The sequence below is a fragment of the Bidens hawaiensis genome, unplaced genomic scaffold (genome assembly GCF_021521415.1).
Source record: "Bidens hawaiensis isolate Kalapana, Puna unplaced genomic scaffold, B.hawaiensis_p1.1 tig00038979_1, whole genome shotgun sequence".
Classification (NCBI taxonomy): domain Eukaryota; kingdom Viridiplantae; phylum Streptophyta; class Magnoliopsida; order Asterales; family Asteraceae; genus Bidens; species Bidens hawaiensis.
In genome coordinates this window covers 1-13,780 of record NW_027496838.1, presented here as the reverse complement: position 1 = coordinate 13,780, position 13,780 = coordinate 1, and positions in this window count along the sequence as shown.

The following is a 13,780-nucleotide window of genomic DNA, read 5'->3' as shown; positions in this document are numbered from 1 at the left end:
CATTTCATAACAAAACACATCTTGTCTTAAAACGTCATCTTGTCTTTCAAAATAAACAAAACATTAAACTTAAACGTCTTGAGTCTTCCGATGCCAGCCTCTTATTCAGTGCCACGTGTCTCCTCAAGCGAGCTGCCTCATCCTACTCACCTGCGTGCATACTAAAAGTCAGCTACGCTGAGTGAGTTCTAGTTAATCATACATTATACAATACACACCAACTTATATTCTTTCATTCATACTTTCATACTTTCATACTTTCTTTTGTATTAACTTGCTTTCATATCTCACGTTATAAAGAGCATTACGCCCTACATTCCTCGAGTATTATTAGGGCTCGGTACCCTCCTTCCTCGAGTATTATTAGGGCTCGGTACCCTCTTTCCTCGAGTATTATTAGGGCTCGGTACCCTCTTTCCTCGAATATTCGTAGGGTTCGGTTCCCTAGTTCTCGAATATTAGTAGGGTTCGATTCCCTCTTCGTTACCATACAACCATACATCATACCTCGAGTATTATTAGGGCCCGGTACCCTCTTCGTAACCATACAACCATACAACCATCTTTTCCTTCTTTTATTAACTTTATCACATTCATACACATAAGCATACATATCATACTTACCTTATACATAGCGTTACAACCTGACAGTACGTGCAATATCCGAAGATCGTTCACGTACTAACAAGCAATCATTCATACATTTCACATCATTCATATAAGGCATACACTTATCACTTAGGATAAGTGTATTAACAAACATATAGAGTATGCACACAGCCCCGAAAACATAACACAGAAGTGGGGCTAGAAACTCACCTGAATCCTGTTACGCTCTCCGTTAATCGTTATTCCCTTCTTGAGCTGTGCACGGCTAACTGTATAATATTTACATGTATCAATTAACTATTACTACTCATGTTGTATTTCTATCTTTATATAACCCACAACGAACGGGGGTCCGGGGGCAGCGCCCCTGGCAGCGGGGTCTAGTGGCGGCAACCCCTAGCAGGGTCCAAGGGGCAAAGCCCCTGGCTGGGGTCAAGCTGCCAGGTCAGCTTGGAAAAATTTTATTTCTATTAACTGTCTTAACACATTTTTCATTAGGTTTTTAATTTATTTTCTAATTCGCTAACTCCAGCGAACTTATCATTAAGCGAACTTAACAATAAGAGAAATTACTGTAAGCGAGCTTAGTGTTAAGCGAACTTAACATTTAAGCGAAGTTAAGCATTCAGCGAACTTAACTCAGGCGAAGTTAGCATTGAACGAACTTATCACCAGGCGAAGTTATGGCTTGGCGAACTTATCACCAGGCGAAGTTATGGCTTGGCGAACTTATCACCAGGCGAAGTTATGGCTTGGCGAACTTACCCAGCGAACTTATGTACTCGGCGAAGTTAATTAGTTAGGCGAACTGGCTTGCAAGCGAACTTGCTTGCAGGCGAAGTTCGCTTGCAGGCGAAGTTGTGCAGCGGCCGCCACTGTTCATCCTTAATCCCCAAAATCATCATCGTTTTACCGAGAAATCCATGGGTATGGTATTTGACTAACCCACGATCATTCCAATGGTCGTTTTTGGTTAAGATTTGACCTGAAAACACGTAAAGTTTGGACCTTTAATTCTAGAAACGTTCAATACAAGGCCTAAGGTTTATCTTAAACGAACCGTACATGTTTAAGGGTTTATTAGGTTCGTCCTAGCATCAAGTTCGCTACTTTACGCTTCGTTTAGATCCGATCTATTATCGTTTCAAGTTTCATGGCAAACCGTCTATAAAAACATGAACTTTAAGATCGAAATCTTACCTTTATGTGTTCGGTTTGCGTGGTTATCTCGTATCTAGCTCGTATATCGAAGATCTAATAATGGTTGGCTTGATTTTGGTCTCGGATCCCGTTCTCTCTCTCGCGGCCGTGTGAGGTGGAGGATGTGTGTGTTTTTGAGTGTGTAGAGAATAAGATGGAAATGAATGGTGGTTTAGGGTTTAAGGGTGCTTTAAGGAGGTATTTATACCCCTTAAGGCTCATGGACCTAAGGCCCATTACCCTTAATCCATCTTAATTAAGTCCAAGTTCATGATCTCTTCCATATTAGACGTTAGTTAATATTATTAAACGCACGACAATTTAACGCAACTTTCTTTATTTATTATTAGAATATTTAGGATGTTACACTCTTTTAAGGTCAGATCGTCAAGACCAGTTTTGTTGAGGATGTGGATAAGTTCTTCCTCAATCTTTTCCAACTCTAATGGATCGTTTGGCTTTGAGCCTAATAACCCCCACCCTCATTACTTCGGTATATTCATTTTGAGACTGAGTTTGACTTTTTCTACATCTTCCTTCGTGGGACCAGTTTCCGCATCCTAAGCATCGTTCGTATCTTTTTGCTCTTCTTTTCATTGTGTTTTTGGAAACTTCACAAAATGGTGGCCTTTGTTTGTCTTGGCGCCACGTTTCCTCACCCCATGGCTAAAGAGAAAGATTCTCTCCCTAAGTTCTGGAGGCAACCTAGGTTTTGCGAAATGTATACAGCAAAGAAAATTGAAATCGAAACAATGCATTTCCAGTTCTTTAGGGTCTGCCGGTAAAAGACCAGTGTTGTATTTTATCGGTGAGATGGATAAAGTGGTAAGGTTTTTGGGTTTTGTACTTTGGAGAATGGTTTTGAGGGAATGGTGACAATATTACCTTCTTCCTTATACAACGCTTTGTGCGCTCTTGAAATGAATAATTGCGACAAGTTCTAAATTACACGAAACATATGACTCACTCAAAGCTTCAGAAAAAAATATTTATACGGCATGAGGTTTATCTCACAGTGACAGAGGAATTAGGTATAAACACCATATTTTGCATAAATTTATTCTAAATATTACAAAACTTCTTTTTACGTTTTCATTTTTTGGTTACAATAGATTTTAAGTTGGTTATTTGCAAAAACATTTCTTAGACCTTCTTTTGGTTTGTAACTGAAATAGTCTTTGTTTGCTACAAAAATTTTTGTTTATTTAGAGAATCTTAACAATTAGTTGAGCAAGCAATTGGTCAAGTACTTTCCCTCCCCACACTTGAATCTCACATTGTCCTCAATGTGAAAAGATTCCTAAAACGATTCATAATAAGATTCATATGAAGTATGGTGGGAAAAATGGAAAGGAACTTCCCTACGAGTTAACGAAATTTCGAAAGAGCGTCCCCTGTTTTCGTCCGTTTTCCTGTATTGTACCTGGATAATAAAAACTGCAAACAACCACAAACAACCAAAGCATAATACTATTTAAAATCGGGTATGGAATCATCCACACCCCTAGCCACATGGCCTAAATAAGTACCTACTAAAATGTCTTGGCACCCACAGACATAATAAGTACCAAACAAACAAACAACAAAATGTAAATTGTTTCAACAAACACGATAATAATGTTATAAAAGTACTACCACCCATACCCATGGCCATTTTAGACCTACTAGTTCCATTGCTCGTCAGTTACCCATGTAATCGGGGTCAAAGGGTCCCCACTGCCTGTCCATACGCTCATTCAAACGGTTAATCTCTCGCCTCGTCTCTTTATAGTCTGCGGCCCTTTGTGCGTTTGAGTCCGCAATGTCCTGATAAGCTGTCAAAAGAGGCGGTAGCGTGAGTCTACAACTGGTTAATGAGCCCGTATAGGCCCTCAAAAAAGAACTGGCTGTGGTAAGACAAGCTGGGGCCGGCTCCTTATGATGATGGGCCACCCTGATGAGAGTAAGTGCGGTGACGGGTCTGTCATGTGGTGGTCCTCCTCTCCTCTCGGGTATGTACTGGATTGTCATATCAACCGGGTCCTTAGGATCCCAAATCTGGTTCAGGGCATCCTGAAACCTCCACATGTCTGGGTTCTTGCCAATCTGTTGGACCATTTGCATGCTGATACAGAAGCTGAGGTCAAACGCGTTCGGGTTTGGGCTTCGGGTTCCTTTTGTGTCTGCACGATAAGCTTTGTAAAGCTTGTAGATCCACGCATCACCAAAGATCGGGGTATTCGGGCTCATTGCATTTGCATTGGTTCTGAACAATTGACAGAATAGATAAGTGATGTTGCAAGATATGTCATTCTTGATGCAATAAAGGGCCTGCAAATCCCTCAAGTTCACGGCCCCCTCACTCTAACCACGTGCAGTGACTGTGTGGCTCAACAGTTGATGAATGTATCTCATCAGTGGGTCGCGTAAGGCGGTGCTTTTTGTGCTGCTTGCACAGTTGTTTTCTTCCCCAAAACTCAATTGTTCCCATGCTTGTAAACTGGTATCACCTACCTCTACTGACTCGTCAGCATCCTCATCTACAAATGTTGTCAAGGAATCATACCAAATGGGTCTGTTGGTTTCATCACTTGTATAAATACCCAAATCGATCCTGAGCTGGGTGACCGATGTCTTGTACCATTCTCCCCCACACCTAAACTCAACAACATCTTTGTCCTACATATACAAATCCCTCGTCTTGAAAGAAAATAAGGATAAAAACTCATTGGTCAATTCGGTTACTGCTTTACCCTTTTGATTCAGAACACGCAACCACGACCCTTTCACAAGATCCTTGTATCTCCCCCATTGGTTTACTTTCTTTATAGTTTCCTTGCAAGCAGAGAAATTCGGTTCTAGGAGCCAATTGTTAAGGTAGGCCATTCTTTGTCGGGCCCATGCATCTCTTTCGGTATTTTCGTGGATGATTAAGAAAGCATGCTCGTCATCCCCGTATTCAGCCATCTGCAATTTATACCCAGATCAGTTTAATTTTCTCAAAATTATCTAAAATCCTGGAACAGAAGGTAAAGCATGGCCCCATGTTGAAGTAAAGCACGGCATCGTGCTTTTAGAAGCACGGCCCCATGCTGCGGGTGTTTGGCAGTTTTGACCAGTTTGTCTGATTTTGACTTTTGTTGACCTGTGGTTGACCACGGGTCATGTTTTGCAAAGCACAACCCGTGTTTTTAATCCTAATTCTTTAATTGTCAAGACTCGAACTTGCGATTCAAACTGGGTTAGAATATCATTCGGGCTTGACTTTGTTATATGAATCATCCAAGATCCGAACCCGAATGGTTTTTCCCAACAAAAGTTTCTCAAACTCAAGTGCAAATCTCTCTAGATTTAAACAACTGACCTATCTATTTTTCGGGTTTAGACCCGATGTATCATCAATTGGTAAGATTTGGGGTTTATTTTTGACCTAGATTGATGAATTTGAACAACAGATTCACCAAATTAACATACCTTTGGTTGGAAATCGAAGATTTGAAGCAAAGAATTGAGTAATAGGTAAAGGGGCGCCGGTTTTCGGTTGTGGACGAAGTTGTTTTAGGGTTAAGTTATGTGGAAAATGTTAGTTTATTTGAAAAATACGTAACTGCACTGTAGAGTGGGGCGGCCCCGTGCTGCTAGTAGCAGTCAGGGTTTTTCTTTGTTTATTGTTTATTTGTCGAGCTGGTTCGTTTTTTAACTGATTTTCTTTTAAGGATTAAGGTTAAAATAGAAATAAAAAATCCTAACTGATTTCATTAACTTCATTAAACATCATAAAGAAAATTGAAACAACAATCCCGAACACTAAAACATGAAACTAGCAAGAGTAAATCCTAACAAGAAAAAGTCCAAACTACTAACGACCACCATTCCTGAACAAGTCTTGAATGTGTGGTGGGGATCTTTTGGCTTCCAAGAGCTTGAAAATCTTTTTTTCGAGCTTTGCGATCTCTCAGTTAAGATAGTTGAGCTTGAAATCCATATCTTTGTTGTGACTTTCAACAATATGGAAATTCTCGAACCTAAGTAGTTCGACTTTTTTGGTCAACTCGATTAAGCGAGCTTCGGCTAGGATGTTACTTTCGACTTGGTCTCTTACGATGCTTTGGAGCCTAATGATTTCTTCCTCAAGGTGTGAGGAAGAATCACCATTCTTGTCCTTTCTCACTGGTCTCCATTCCATTCTTTTGTTTTCCATTTCAGTAAATTCTTTTTTGATATCACTACAACAAAAAGGGCCTTTTAGGACCTTTTGTGTGGGACGCTTGTAAAATAGTGTCCTAAAATCTATTTAATAGAACAAATGAACATTTGGGGTCCTTTTAAAATGTACGCTACAGAACTGGTGTCCTAAAAAGTTATTTAATAGGATTGATGATTCTTTGGAGTCGTATTATCATATAACTTAATAAGACACTTAAAATCTGAATCTTAATATAGTAACCTATAAGACTTGTAGTTGTTGGTGTCTTACTATGTAGTATTGTAATAGGACACTTGATCACTAGAGGTCTTATTATAACATATGTTAATAGGACATTTGTAGTTAAGTCATACATGTTAAGTTTTATAGGACCCTTTCTAGTCGATGTCATATAAGAACATAAATTAATATGACATTTTACCCTATGGTCTTATCACTTTAACCTTTATAAGACGCTTAATCATTGTGGTGTTATTATAATACCCCGTAATAGGACATACCCACTAAAAAATCTCTCACGCTCACATTTCTTCAACTGTTTCGAAGGTTATTTTCTTCCAACACATGACGATGGTGGGGTGGTGTTTGACGAATACGAGGATATCTCGCCGGAGATGTATCTGTGGTAAGTATTTTTTGGAACTATATTCTTGCATCCACTATTCAAGTATGTTTTTTTATAAATCAATTGTGTTATTGTTTAGGTTTGAATACGATCGGAGTTTGTGAAAACCATAAAAACACCATGGAAGATGCAAGAAAACCCAAGAAATAGAGGTATTTCGATAGTGGTTAAGGGCAGTGGAACCATCTTTCTGGTGACCTTAAACAGATGGAAACCACTTACAATATTTTATATATATGTAAATAATATACTATATAAGATATTTCTGGACGCAATATTTTTTTTATAAAATAAAAATTAAGAACCTCTTTTAACCTTGCAAAAGAATGATTAACAACGAGGCGATAAGGAGTGGTTGCAAACCACTTCATAGTGATTAAAAAAATGCTTCTAACAAGCACTATCTGTGGTAGTGACAAGATATATCAAGTTCTGATTGCATGATTCCAGGTAAGAACGATTAGGTTTGACTTGGGTCTTAGTTTTTCATGTAGTGTATAATATCCAATACCAGGCAATCAAATGATATTTTACACCCAAAACCATCGGCCATATGGTCTGGTTTTGGGGAAAAAATTTGGTGACACAAAAAAGAGAAGAAATTAGGGCTGGAAATCACCAAATATGTATACTTATATGGAGTTTGCAGATGACATTAAAGTCTTGTTTTTCTCTTTTATTAGTAAAGAATCTAAGGTATGCTATCTCTAATCCTAGTTCTTAAAATGTATAGATATTGATATACGGGTTGATTACATCTTTAAAATACTTCGTACAGGTGAAACCAATATAAGCTATTGTTTGTTTATAATTGCAATGAATTGAATAGTAGAATCAATAGGTTTAGATGGATGAAATTATATGACTAAACGATTCATGCACACAAGGTGTTTGATAAAATACTTCTCTTTATAAAGTATATATCAAAACTTGTAGAATGTTGAAAATAAAAAAAGACGAAATGTTAGCAACAGGGTCGACACTATTAGCGGCGACCTTGAAATTGTCGCCCGCTAATGACCTAAATGTGTTAGCGCGGTGTTTTCCCTCCACATATCTCCCTTTCTTGCTTTATCCCTCACCCAAAATTCAGATCTGACTCCTCTTTCTCTCCCAAAATTCCTTAACCACTTCAAACCCTAGTTCTATCATCTCAGCCCACTACCTGACAAACCCTCCCATCTCTACACCATGGCAACTACCTTCGATTAACCACCGTCGGTACGCCTCGTAACCACCACCGCTGCTCTAACCTCGCCCCCATCGATGAAAACCCACCTTAATTCCAACCACAACCACAGCCGGTCGCTTCTGATTTCCGAGACAACTACTTGCCACCACTAGTTCCGTTATCAAACTACGAGTAAGTCTAATTTTGGGGATTTTATGGTTTACATGTTAATTTAGGTATAATTTTCGGGATTTTAGGTATAATAGTTAATTTTATGTATGTGTCTATATGTATTTTTTGGCCAGATTTGCTGCCGACCGGGTTTGATTGTTGTTGCTGCTGACCCGTGGGTTCGACATCGCCTGAGTACTTGATCCATGTTATGTATGTCAACTAATCCTTCTAATTTCTTTACTTTTTTTTCATGTGTTCAGGTTTAGTGTTTATAATGATTTGAGATTTAGGAGCTATAATACATGTTTATACTAATCCTTCTAACAGTGTTTATAATTATTTGAAATTATTTGATTTAGGGGAATTTAGGTATAATACATGTTGATTTAGGGGATTTTAGGTATAATACATGTTGATTTAGGGGATTTTAGGCATAATACATGTTGATTTAGGGGATTTTAGGTATAATACATGTTAATTTTGGTATAATTCATGTTAATTTTATGTTTATGTATGTGTGTATATGTGTTTTCCTGTGAAACTTATTTCTGTTGACCAGGTTTGACATTGATGTTGCTGACCCGAGAGTTCGACATCGCTTAACCAGTGGTATACCAATTCTTTCTAACTAATTTATTTGATAATTATTATATATTATATTTTACAAGTTTCTAATCAGAGTATTTTCACTGTTTGTTTTGAATTTGGCTTCAGTGTGTTATACCCTCAGCTAGGTATTAATCGCTCATCTTTGGTACTTTTGTTATTTGTTCTATCAGTCGCTACCCTAATTGGGTTATCTTTTGCTATGCATACAAGGTGTATGACGAAATGCTTATAATGCTATTTCTCTTGGAGTTGCTATGTAGTATGTGAAACTGTGGCTCTAGCAATTGTCACTTCATATGCATTGTTTTGTGTGTATAATATAGTATTGCTTTCTGTTGTCACTCCATAATGTAGGTTATTTTGTAGTGCTTTTCTTCGTGAATTGCAGCATGGTTTGGGTTTCTTTTTAATTGTTGCTTGCTTGATTCGTGTTTACTTCGTGTTAGTTTGCTAGCTAGCAGTTGTTTATGGCTACATGTGCGTGTTTCGTTTGCTTTGTATTTGTTGCTGGTCTTGCTACCAATTTTTTTAAATGTGTTTTAACACTTATATTTGGATTAATAATAGAATAAAATAAAAACATCAGCCTGCTAATGTTGACTTAAGATGCTCAGTTTGTGTCATAAATTTATAGATCAATAAAAAATCATTTGGATGAAGGCATGAAGCATATATTAGTCAACAAATATTGATTATGTTTCTTCCATTATAAATTTATAACTTTCATTATAGACTGATGTTTGTTCTTTAGTAATCTCATAACATTTTATTGATTCCGTTTTCTTTTTTCTATGTCAGTTTTGTTACTCTGATTGTTATGTCTTCATTAATTTGCAGGTACATCTTTGTGTCTAGTTCTACTTTCACTGTCCATCACATTAGAGTATTGTTCTCATGAATGATCTGTTATGTTTATCATGTTGGTTGTCTTATTAGCTTTGCTTTAGTTGTCCCTTTTGTGTAAGTGTTACATTTATAATACGAGACTCCTAACTGATCCATTATTGTTTGCTACTTACGTAAGGTGATGATGATAACAGGCTCTTGGCGTGGCGACTGTGGTGCTTAGAAACAAGCAATCAAGCAAAGACAACGAGGATGATATGGATGAGGGCGACAAATGATAGTATGGATTTTAACTTGTTAACTAAAAACTATCGGTTTAAAGGTTGTTTTAGTACTAGTACGTTGACATTTATGTACTTTTATAAGTTTATATGTATATATATGAATGATTGACAAATGTTTGTATAAAACTAGCGTATGTATTTTAGAAAATCTAAAAAGATATATGGAAAAAAGGGGGGAATACGATTTTTTTTTTTATAAATGGAAGAGGCTTTTAGGGGCGCCCTTTTAAGGGCGACACCTTTTAGGGGCATGATGACTCGGGATATTTTAAACTTGTGATAAGAATAATTTTATATGGAACTTAATGCTTATACATGGATGGTTTATTTGTAGGTAGTCTGTGAGGATTGAGGACGTACGCAGGATGACTAGGGATTTTATGGTGCTGGTTTCTTTTATTGCTTTTAATTTTTTTTTTTTTGAATATTACAAGAGTTTATGTTGGATAATGCTATAACTTATTTATGTTTAGTTTTTTTTTTATGAACAAGCTTATTTAAACACACACACAATAACTCAAAAGATTTTCGTTAGTATTACGAAAGATACAATGAAAAATCAATTAGGGTATAAAGGTGGAATGTCAGGATCTTTAGAAGATTTTCGTACATGGGTAAGTATGCTGTCAAAATCACTATTCTATCACAGGTGTCAGGTGTGTCATAGGCGTACCTTAAAATATTCCTTTTATAGGCCTAGCCCTGACATCTGACATTCCACTTTTAAAAACCTTAATCATTGGTACATATTTAAACGAATTACAATAAATGCTAAGTGTAAAACAGGTCTTCGGGCAAGCTTTGCAGCATTTTTCTTTGTCGAGCAGACCTGGTAACCATTAAGTGTGCTGGGGAACAGTTCTCCGGGCAAACTTTACGTAAAATATTTTCCTTAGAAAATATTCACCTAGTAGATTTCAATCTTCTTGACAATATCAAACTTTGCTCGATATAGTCCTACGAGCAAACTTGTTCTTCATAGATCCCTTCAACCTTTAGTTAATCTTAACTTATTGAACAAACCCAAGTGTGCTGGTAACCTTGTAGCTTACTCTAAGTTGAACCTTCCTAGGCAGATTTCCTTAAGTAATTTCTTTGTCAACTTCTTTCAAGCTTGCTGGGACCACTGTTTATTAAGAATAAACCTTTCTAGATTTACCAAAAGACTTGGTTTCAGCTTGGTTTAGTCAAGAGTTTGCTAGGAAACAAACCTTGCTTGACTTAGAAGAACAACCTTGCTAGACAAAGTGAACCTTGCTCGGTTTATCACTTAAGAGGAATTCTAGAAGATAATCATGTTGGGAAAGAAAAATACCTTGCTGGGATAAGTAAAAGCATGCTGGGAAGCCTGAGCTTGCTCGATTTCCATACTTAGCCGTTTTCGAGAGGTTGAGAAGATTTCAATCTTTCTTTGGTCTTTCCTCATCCCAACACTAATTTCTTTTCCATCTTCTTTTATAAAAAATATGTCTTTATACATTTTTCTCCAGTCAAAGAAATACAACTAATCTACTTATTACTACAAACCAATATAAATTAAATAAATATATTACAAACCCAAATAAATGAATATTACAACCATATTAAATAACCGAATAAATCACAACACAGAAACACATCCAAATACAAGGGCATGGCTAGGTTATGAACAAGCAAATACACATAAAAAATACGTAAGAAATGCAAATCCAAAATGGTTCCCCTCTTTAACCCTTAAAGTTTATGTCCAAGGTTAAGCAAACCGAAAACTTTGGGTTTTGTCCAAACAAAATAACCAATCATCTAAATGACTTAGTTTTTTCAAGAGTACCACATGCATGTAAAGTATAATCTTGAAAAACCAAGGGGTAACCAAAAGCCCTACAACTTTCGGCTATATGGTGAACCACACCATAAAACCTAAAAAATTTTAGATCTATTGAAGCATGTATTCTTATAAGCGGCTCTTGATGCCATTGTTGGATTTTAACAAGATTATCAAAGTCATATAACCACATTTATATGAAAAAACTCATATGATAAAATAGTTTTTAATCTTGTTATTTAGGTGAATATAAGAACCGAATTTACATGCAAAACCAAAAACCCGGATCCATATACGAAATACACATGATCTCAAAATAACCATAGGGTGTTTTAGCATACTACCTTCAAGATGCTAAGAAAGATGAAGAGGATGAAAATATGAATAGCTAGTCTTCAAGATAGAAGATCCTCAAGCTTGTATACCTTCAAGCCACCAACAAACACCCTTGTAATGCTAGGAATTACACTCAAAATGTCCTTCTTGTTCTCCTCTTTCTTGGCCGAAATTAGGAGAGGGAAGAAGAGATATATTTTGTTTACTTATGTGTGAGAGAAGCTTCAAGGTTGCAACCAATGCACCACCCTTGTTAGCCAATAAAATCTTGTGCATGTTCTTGATATAAATAAAACAATTAATATCATGTTCTTGATATAAATAAAACAATAAATCTGGTGCATGTTCATGATAGTATTTATTTATTAAATCATATCTCAAATAAATATCATGGTTTTTGTCTAGCTTGTTATTGGGTATGACCCGACTTGGATCATAACGTACTAGCCACATCAATTATAATATGTTTCTTAGGTAGACCGAGTCCAACAGATCGACATTTTTAAAAAATCTTCAAATATCGAACTAAGATTATTGAACTCGAGAATGAGGTACTTGAGTTGAAATACATACTTGGAAAGTTTAAAAATTCTTCATTTCTACTTAATGAGATAACTGAAATATCTGGTAAACAGAAAGGATCTAAAATTGGTCTAGGATTTGTGGAGGTTCCTCCATAGTCTCATAATGATTGTTCAAACAATCCATTTTCAGGAGAAAAAAGAAAAAAATTGTTATGGACAGTCATTTTATTGTTAATCCTCCCAAAATGGTTGAACCTATAATCAACGTGGAGAAACCAAAACATATCAAAACAAGAAAAACAAGTTTCTCAAGTCTCAACTCAAGAAACTCATGTTCAAAGCAACAAAGTTTTTTTTGAAACTGTTGATGAGGTAGTTATTGAAGGTGTGTTTGAACCCAATGAGGTACACAAAGAACAGAACATTTCACGTTCTAACCACGTACTTTGTGAACCTCATGAATTTGAGGAAGCTGTGTACGGATAAAACATATGTAATGTAAGTAACAAGAAATCAGAAAACCGAGTTGTTCTAATGAGGACTTGATGAAATTCATTAATCCATCTGTGGGAAAAGTAAAAACTGATACAGTTTTTAAGTTAAAAGGTGTTAATAAGTTGTTTGATGAAAACGATATTCCATTAAACTTGATTAAACCTAAGTTTATTGATAGTGTCTCTCAGAATGAGACATCGAGCTTAAAAGATATTGAAAAAGCCTTTGCAAAATCCAAGTCGTTGACAAACATGTTTCTAACCCAAAGTAAATCCGCAAGTGAAATTCGTAGAATCGGTTAAGTTTGTCAGCTCAACTGGAACTGATACTTTACAATGTTTTTCAAACTGTTCAAATCTTGAATTTTATAAGAAAAACGGTATGTTCACTTGGATGATGTAAAAGTATTGGTTGAATCTTTTCAACCCGAGGTTTCATATACTGGTTTTAACCCACCACACACCTTTTTAGATATGAGAACTTGTTTTTCATGTGGTGAATGTGGTCATGTTGCACGTCAATGTGGAACTAGGGTAAAGAAGACTGCAAAGCCATTAACCAAGGAACAATCACCTAAGGTTCATTTGGTTAAAGAAATCTTGATAAGACAACCACCACAAGTTAAGTTTGATGATACACACATCATGTTTCATGACGTGAACCCTCTTAAGGTGGTTCATGTTAATGTAAATAATGTTAATGTAAAGAACAAATCGTTTGAACCCGTTCAACCAATTTGTCAAAATCAGGATATGAATGTGATTAAAGAAGCCTATGTTCGCAAAAAGTCAAAGAAAACATTGACATATTCGCAAGTGCGTCAATCACATTTGAAATCTAACATTATTGAGTCGGAAACGGAAACGACAGAGGTGCCCAAGGCTGAGGCCTGGGCAACCTTTTGGGACTAATAATTT